The sequence below is a fragment of the Microtus ochrogaster genome, assembly GCF_000317375.1.
Source record: "Microtus ochrogaster isolate Prairie Vole_2 chromosome 14 unlocalized genomic scaffold, MicOch1.0 chr14_random_1, whole genome shotgun sequence".
Classification (NCBI taxonomy): Eukaryota; Metazoa; Chordata; class Mammalia; order Rodentia; family Cricetidae; genus Microtus; species Microtus ochrogaster.
In genome coordinates, this window is record NW_004949096.1 from 1355317 (window position 1) to 1364634 (window position 9318).

The following is a 9318-nucleotide window of genomic DNA, read 5'->3' on the forward strand; positions in this document are numbered from 1 at the left end:
AGACCAGGCTGGTCTCGAACTCACAGAGATCTGCCTGCCTCTGCCTCCCGAGTGCTGGGATTAAAGGCGTGCGCCACCATCGCCCAGCTATTTTTGCATTTTAATAAGCTAGAAAAGCCACTGTCCCCTTCAAGAGCCACTGGTCTCTTAGGACCTTTATGGGGGCGTCTTTTTAAATGGCTCTGCCTTCCTGAGGACCATTCTAGACCATGGTGGGTAGTGTAGAGCTCTCTCCATAGGGTCTGAAACAAGTCAGAAGAGTAGATCAATTAAGCAAGTCCAACGCCATACTGTGGCTAGCAGAATGCTCACTGTGTATTCCAGCTTCTATCCCACATCCAGTGACAATGTCCAAAATAACCATGCTGTGACTATTTTATTTATTTGTGTGTCTATTTATGCACATGATCTTGTATGAGCATAATTACATATATGTGTGTAGACAGGTGGTTAGCTTTGGTTGTCTTCCTCAGTTTCTTTGTACATTGGGGTCTGAAGCCGTAGCTCTTACATCATCTGGAACTCTGTCATCTAGATTGTAGCCAGCAAGTCTCAGGGCCCACCTGTTCTACCTCTCCAGTACAGGCACGCCACACAGTGCCCAGAATTTTACATGATGAACTACTTTATCAGCATAGGTTCCTCCTTATAGTCCCGATCACATCTGCTCTAACAAAAACTTCAGGGAGAGTTTTGAACTGAAACCTCTCTTGATGTTTCCAGGCTCCTGTTCTCTAAACCCTTAGTGAGGACCAACCTCACTGCCTTCTCCTGAAGCATAGAGTCTTCTCAGTTGGTCAGTGTGTCTTTCTTGAATTAATATTTCTATCTGGTACATTTTAAAGCAGTATATCATACACCTGTTCTTTTCAGAAAAGTTCGGACTTAGCATTCTCTGCTGTAGTTATGTCCCTTCTTCTGTTCATGTTGCTTCCTGCTGCATCTCACACTATTCTAACGTAGGCCTCAAGTTATTTTTCCTGCAGTGTCTCTCATAGTGAGAGATATGAAGAGAATATATTTCAAGCCTGCCAATGGTGTCCCTTTTTCAACCCAGTCTTTATTCATTTTCACTTCCTTGAGGTCAATAATTCTACCAAGGGTGGCTTCTCTCACTGCCTGTGTCTAATTTGGATGTGGAATTCTTGGTCTATTATTCCCCTGACTGCATTTCTGTAGCATGGTTTATCTGGCCTTTGTTTTCCCTTTGTCTTCCGACCAGAATTTGTACAATGTTTTCCCTTGGTAGCTTTTAACAGCCTTCATCTCTAATTTTTTTTTGGCCTGTTCTTATCAGAAGTCCCAGTTGCTCATTCTCCAGTTTGTCTGTCCCATGAATGCCATCTCCTCACAGTATTTAGCGCTAAGCTTCCTCTAGAGAAAGACCCCAGCTGCTCTCCACGGACTGACCTTGAGTCCTTTGCTAACTACTAAAGGGCCTCGGCTAGAGCTTTTGGTTTTGTAACTTGTTTTTTTGTCTTATCTATTTAAGAGAAGTTCAATTTGAATGTATCTCCTTTTGGGATCTATTGTTTCTCCTTTTTAAATTTAAAAAAAAATTGTTTAAAATTAAAATATGATGATGGTTTTCCTCCTCCATCCCTTCCTATGCATCCCATACCCGGTCTCAAATGCAGGTCCTCTAGTTCCTTAATAGTTACATACATGTGTGCGCATGTGCAATTGAACACACAAGTGGAGGTGGGGTGGGGTGGGGTTTCATTTGTCACATACAATACTGGTTACCTTCAATCCACTTTACTTCCATATTGGCTCCTTTACCAGGCCTGACTTTTAGGTATGTCATGATTTCCTCCTTCAGTTTTCTTTTCTTAACTGAAGACGATTGAATGTTCTTTTTAGAATGAATCTACCGCTTATCCATAAGCCACACTTGGGGTTTATGTGCTTTAAAATCATGACAAGCATGTGATAACTAAATTCAGAATCATGCTGGATCACTGTAGCTTGTTGTAAATGCTTCCGGACCAGCTGCAGGAACACAGCACCAGATCTTCCGCATTTCTCTTTAGGCCCATGATTCAGTTTAACTAAACAATTGATGTCAGTACTTGAGAGGCAGAGGCAGACAGAGCTCTGTGAGTCTGAGGTCAGCCTGGTCTACAGAGACAGTTCAGACCAGCCAGGGCCTCCTAGTGAGACCCTGTCTCAAAACAAATAGCACCTATAGCAACAAAAGTAATTATTTTAGTTAGGGTTTTGTTGCTGTGAAAAGACACCATGACCACTGCAACTTTTATAAAGAAAAGCATCTAATTGGGGCTGGCTTATAGTTTCAGAGGTTTAGTCCATTGTTGTCAGGGTAGGAAATGTGGTGGTCTGCAGGCAGACATGGTGCTGGACCCACAGGTAACAGGAAGTGAACTGTCACACTGGGTGTGGCTTGAGCATGTATGAGACCTCAAAGTCCATCTCCACAGTGACACACTTCCTCCAACAAGACCACATCTACTCCAACAAGGCCACACCTCCTATTAGTGCCACTCCCTATGGCCCAAACATTCAAACACACTAGTCTTGAGGGCGATACCTCTTCAGATCACCACTGTAATGAAAAATTGAGATTGCTCGTCAGTAGATCTAGGCTGCCTAGCTGATCTTTTTACTTGTTCCTACTATTTCAAGACAGGCCATCTCAACAATGTGTGGAAGTTGCTTGCCATTATTCCTTAAAGTTCTGTCAGAGACTATTTCCACTGCCTAGTACCTGAAATGATTATGTCACCCTCGGGCTTGTCTCAAGTTTTAGACGAAATTCAAAGAGCAAGTATCAGCAGCCTGCACAGTAAACCAACCATGAGCAGCTAGGAGGTCAAACTATCCACTACACACCTGGAGCTACCAAAGCTTGATCCAACTGAGTCTGGCATTTTTTTTGAAAGCCAAGGTTATTGGAATAATACCAGCTATATTTAGTTGCTGTGACCTATCAGGCTCAAATTCTACATAGGTTTTGCTTATTATAAAGTTTAAAATCTGTCAGGGAAAAAATGTAACTATAAACTTTATACCCAATGACATCCGTAAACTGCTTGTTTAGTTCTGATATTAAAAAGCAAGCAAACAAGCAGACCCACAAAACTCAGACCTTGCACAGAGTAAAGTAACATCTGTGAAAGGCCAGACTGCCATCCACCCCCCCCCTCATAAGTCTGACTTTCATTTTGTGGTTATTTGCTACTTAGAATCACTTATATCATTTCTAGAGTTCCTGACCAGCTTGGTCCCATAAGTACAGCACTTTCTCAAATTTTGTGAAGCATTCCTAAGTTTGGAGCTCCTGGTCATGGGTGAGGGCAGCATAGGTTCTCATTGTTGTCTCTTGTTGGGGCAGTTGAGTGTCGAACTGTGCCCTTAACCTTACAAACATTGTATATTGGATTCACTTTCAAATTTTTAAGGGTATTAACTGTAATACAGTAATTAAAATGATGGTACTGGTGTGAGAATAGGCATAGGAAAAAATGGAATTGAATTTAGAGTATAAAAATACCCTAGCACATCTGTAACCTGTGGTCACTTGACTTGTGACAGAGATGCTGAGATATTCATCAGGGAAGAGTATTTTCTTCAGCCCTGGTCTCCATATACAGGGACTAAAGACAAATCTCATTTCCTATCCACAAAAAATATCTCTAAATAAATAAATCTAAGAGCTGAAACCGTGAAACTCTTAGAAGCCAATATAGGAACAAATCTTCATGATCTTTAACTTGGCAACAGACTCCTAGATATTAAATCCAAAGCATGAGCAATAACAGAAAAACTCACAAATTTGACTTCATTGGATTGAAACATTTTTGTGAACTAAAGGATATTATCCATAAAATGAAAAGACAATCTACATAATGGAATAAAATATTTTCAAATCACATCTAGTGTGTTCAATATTGAGAATATATGAAAAAGTCTTATGCTCAATTTCAAAAAGACAACCTAATTAGAAAAATGGGCAAAGGACCTGAGTAGACATTTCCACAGAAAAGATATACACTTGGCAATAAACACAGAAAAGATGTTCAGCTTCCAGAGTCATTAATCATTTTAGTATACATCAAAATCACAATGACACAGTGTTCAACAGTGCAGGAGGACTGTGCTAAAACAGGCTCACACACACCTATGCACACAGAGAAAAAGACACGTGCTTATGGGTAAACATTTTTATGATTAAGCACCTGCCTCTCTTGGACTTTTACATAGTTTTCTTGTTTATCTTTACTTTTAAAATTTTTATGACATAAAAAAGTCTGGGTCTCTTGTTGGAGAGGGACACTATGTTGGTAGTTATCACAAATCTGTATATGTCCATGTGAAAATGATGGCGTGGATTAAGGCAGCCCATCAATAGCCACTGTGGGCTGTAAGATGTGACTCGGGAAGGTCTGACTCCAAACTGTCCTCATTGTGACTTTGCTTTGGTTTTATTTTCCTTAGAAATGTCTTCAGTGTCTCCCAGTGACTTCTAGGCATCAGACATGGACTGCTTGCACTGCTTAGATGAAAAAATAGGGTGTGCTAGGAGGGTGTGTTGATGTATAGTTCACTGCTGATTTACACAGACTGTTGAGAGTAGTGTCCAAAAGCCTGGTGCTGGCATCTGGGTATTTGTTGGAGCATCACCATGGTCATTTAAATATGAGGCTATACCCCTGTACAGTGTGCTGTGCGCTTCTACAAAGCAGTCAAATGTAGACCCTGGTTTCTATTAGCAAAGTCCCTTTGACATCTTTAAAAACCTAGACTTCCTTATGTCATCATTAAGATGTGGTCATCACTCTTAGCTTTTGTTGGGGTGAACAATATTTCATGTCATACTACATATGTGTCCTCCCTCAGCTCTCCGAATGGCTTTGTGTCTTTTTTCTTAGCCTTCAATCTCTTAAGACTCAAACTATTAATCTGGTTTAATGACTCCTCCCTGATCCTCAAAGTTCATGAGGAATATGTTGGAGAAAATAGCTTGATAGTTACTCCCTTTAAAAGAGTAGGACTTCGAAAAGGTTTTTGTTCTTCCAAGAGTTTTCAGGAGAGAAAAGAATAGCCAACAAAGGATGTAAAATGTTTTCTATAGAAGATTCTACTGTTTTGAACCAAACAATGGGGAAAGAAGTTTCAAAAGGGAGTCCTCCAAGGTAACAGTTGATTACAACTTCTCTGGTGTGAGGAATTTAAAATATGCTGTAACATATATAAATTACATCCTAAGTAAAGAAGCTAAGTGTAATTCCTATGGTGACTTAACATTTCAGCTCATGGGACAAAACTGCTTTATAAATGACTTTATAAATGATGAAGTGACTCCTATATTTCTCTGAATTCTTCTGGTGTCATTATTGTCACTTTTTATACTTAAAAATAAAATGATTAAATACATTCTTGAGATTCATGTTCAAAAGGCTAATGTAACAGTAGGACTTTGAGGTGCCTTATGATTAGTTTGTCTTCGTATATTAACTATAAATGTAATCACTTTGTGTACTTAATTTTCTATCTAGGTCTGGCTATGTTTTCTATTATATTTTTATTATTGGGTCAAGGTTTAATTCCTGCTTCTTTTAACAAGGGTTGAGTTAAACTTTTGGGGAAAAGTAACTACGAAGGACAGTTTAAAAGGTTATTACTCCCAGGTTTAGTTAAATTAATTTATTAAGTTTCATGTAGTGTACTTTTAAAAATGTGTACAAAGGCCTTTAAAGTTTTATACTGAGCCTTAAATTTTACAAAAGCATGCCATGCGTATACAATTTTGCATGTTAGTATAGAGGACGGCCAATAAAAGCAGGCAAGATAAATATAATGAATTCTCGCCATTTCTGTAAGTAACTTCAGTGTTGTGCATATCAATTCAATTATTTTACATCAATAATAAAACTCAGATCTTTCAGATGTCCAAGAATTTGAATTCACAAAAAGACTCGCACTTTCAATGACACGCACACAATTATTTTTGTTGAGGGGAAAGGCAAGATTCAGATAACAGAATCCCAGTTTATTTCTATTTGTATAAATCAAGTCATTTAAATAAATGAATTGTGTGTGCTGACCTGGGCTACCAATGTGCTACTGGGGGTGGATGAAAAAAAGATGTGCATGGTGGTGGAAGCAGAAAGAGGCATAAAGCGTATTGGAAAACTACCAAATGTCCCCTGCAAATGGGCCCTATTCAGAATCAGGAAGCGTGTGATGAGTGAAGTGGTTTTGAATATCGCCTTTAGATTCCATGCTGTTACAAGGCCAGCCCTGAACATGGCAACTCTTATTTCCACACACAGTACCTCTTCACTCTCAATTTAACCCCAAAATCTGATGAACCCATTACTCCATACTTGATTTCATGGAACAAGGAGTAGATATAGTTACAAATGATCAGTCGCAAGCCGTGAACCAATGCAGCAAGGCATTAACAATTCACACCATTTCGGTCCACTTGCTCAAGCAGAAGATGTGCCAGCATATTTAATGCGCAGCTACTTCGTTCAGTCGAAGAAAAGGCATGACTCAGGCTGTAGTTGCAAGCCAGAGAGGACTTTCTAAGACGCTGTACTTCCTAACCCCCAGTGGTGTAACTTCCTCGATGTTTCAACAATTAAAATAACCAGGTGTCCGGGAAAGGGCACAACGTCTAAATCAAATTTGACTCAGGTAGAGCCAATACGACCCAAGCAATCTCCTCTGGCACAGCCTATTTTGTTGGATCCTATCGTACAAATCAATGTCTCTGCGGAGGTATTCCACCACTCTAGCCCCCACAGGCAGTATGCGTCAGTTCAATGGGATCACTGAAGACGAAAACAGCTCTCAATGATGGCTTTAAGTACAGCAACTGCTCGCCTGTCATTTTGTTCAGTGGGAAAAAATTCCAGATTTAGGTAGGCATCGGTATTTAAGAAAACGACTACTAAATCCTTTCTCCTAAGCGCCGCGGGGACAATGAGATATGACATACAGCACGCACCCAAAAGTACACAGCAGCTGTTGTTTGAATGGAAATGCTCTGATATAAATCAAACAACAAACAACACAGTAGACAGCATCTTTGCCATCCTTCAGCCGGCATGCCTGATGATTGGTCTGAGACCAGGGGTTTTGCAACTGTTATGTAAATCCAAGGGAAGGGCATTCACACGCACACACACACACACACACACACACACACACACACACACACCTTGAATATCTTTTGAACAAACTCTCTGCAATATACCTCCTGGCCTGGGAGGCAGTCAAAGCTGGGCATCTCTCAAACACTAAATTTGTTTCATTCAAAGAGTCTTTTCTAGATAGGTCAACTTCATTTTAAAGTACTCCATCTGTATTAGCAGGGAATTTTCAAATGTTTTAAAATCTCTAGACAATGTCTTGTTCCCAGTGGGCACTTTTGAGACTTGCAGCTTGTGCCACAAAGCATAAAGCGGTTTCCTTACAAGAACTGTGCTATGGGCAGTGCTCAGCTTCTGTAGACACAGTGACACAGGTGGAAATTAAAATATTCAGAAAATTATAATTTTATATATTTGGTTGGCATGCATTTTAATATTAAATTGGAAGCAGGATATTAAAGCCTTTGGTTGTGTCCTAAGCTTGTTGAAAATAAATTAATTTAAAGAGCTTTTCATAGTATGATCCAAAGTGCTTCTAGGAACGCAAAATGTTGATTTAGGAGAGAGAAGTACACTCCCCAGGCATAGGTCTTGACAGACCATCCCAGCCTGTGTCTCTCTGACAAATGTCACGATCTTTGTGCTTGCTCTTGAGTGGGCTATTTGGTTTCTCGTCAGGTACTGCTCTCTTTGGAATATTCAGGACCATTCAGACTTTTTAACAGTGGCAAGACGGTTTTAGTGCGAGATGTCCTGAAGTCCAAGACGTGCGTTTGTATATTAACATGTGAATGCTGTGTTTATAGAGGCCGTGGAGGAAACTGCTTTTCCTCGTTCAGATGGTTACTTGAGCTTGGTCCTGTATTGCCGCCCTGCTGTTTAGACTTCGGTGTGTGCTCTTCCCTGAAGATGCTTGCTTTATGATGGGGCGTGATAAACTTCCTGATGGGTCTCCAAGGACTTTAGAACATACCAACCTCTCGCCTTCTGGCTAGTTAACACTTTGCTGTGAAAGCTCACGACTTTTAACATCATGTTGATTTTCTCCATTATTCTCAAAGGAATGTTATAAGGACAATTAAAATCTTTGGGCATGACCTAAGTATGCTTTGAGAAACCTGCTTATGATCATGCTCATCTGTCAAACTTTTAGCGGGTTGTAGGAGGTTACAGGCTCTGAGTGATTCCTTGTGACTGCGTTTATGGTCTAGGACTCATGTATAAATGGCCTTCCACAGGACAAACAAAGCACTTCTTTTACCAAACTAAAGGACATCATGATCTAATATAGTAACCTATTATTCCCCAATTTACACATCGTATTTTAACCCATAAATCTACATAGTTATTATTTGTCGAGAAAAGATGAGGTAAAACTATCCGAACAAGACACTGTGACCCCTGCCTCCAAAGGGTTGGAGATTTATGCAGGAGGAAATGGACAGGGAGACATTAAGACCTGATACAAGTAGGACAAGAATACTATAGAAAATCAAAGAGGAGGCCATCACTTTTAAATAAATAACCTGGAAGATGATCCTTGAAGGATAAGAATATATTAATTGGAAAAATATCAGGTAGAAATGCCGCAGCTACCATGAAGACCAACAGGCGCTACGGGCATTTGAGCTTTCTCGTCATTCCCTTTGGTTAGATGGCCTGTTGCTGCCCACCATCCTCAATCCTACCTACTGAGATGATGAATTGCTTCAAAATTAATAAACTATTAAAGATTAATGAAGGCATAAGATGTTACATTATTTAATCATTAACTTTTAACCTACTTGAATAGGTAACATGAAACAAGGAGGGAGACACATTAAAAACCTTGCCGCTTGCTACCACCGTGCACTTAGATAAAGTTTCTCTCCAGGCAGCTGGGCTTGTTCTGAGAAGAACTTTTTCCTAGTTACACGTCTGACTGAAATGCAAACCACCAAAACTATTAGGCTAATTTTCATCTTACCTGAAATATATAATCTGTGATTTAAGAAATTGTACCCAAAGCAACTAACCATGCAAGTTTTTCTAAGTGGTAGAAATGATCCCAGCTTATGACTCTGTTTATATGTATATTGATAAATTTTTTAAATGCTGGATTTTTAATGCTCTTTAATATACAGGGTTGAGGGCTTGCTTAATGAAAACCCTGAAAGGGAAAAATTCTTGCCTCCATCAAGTAACCAGGATGTTG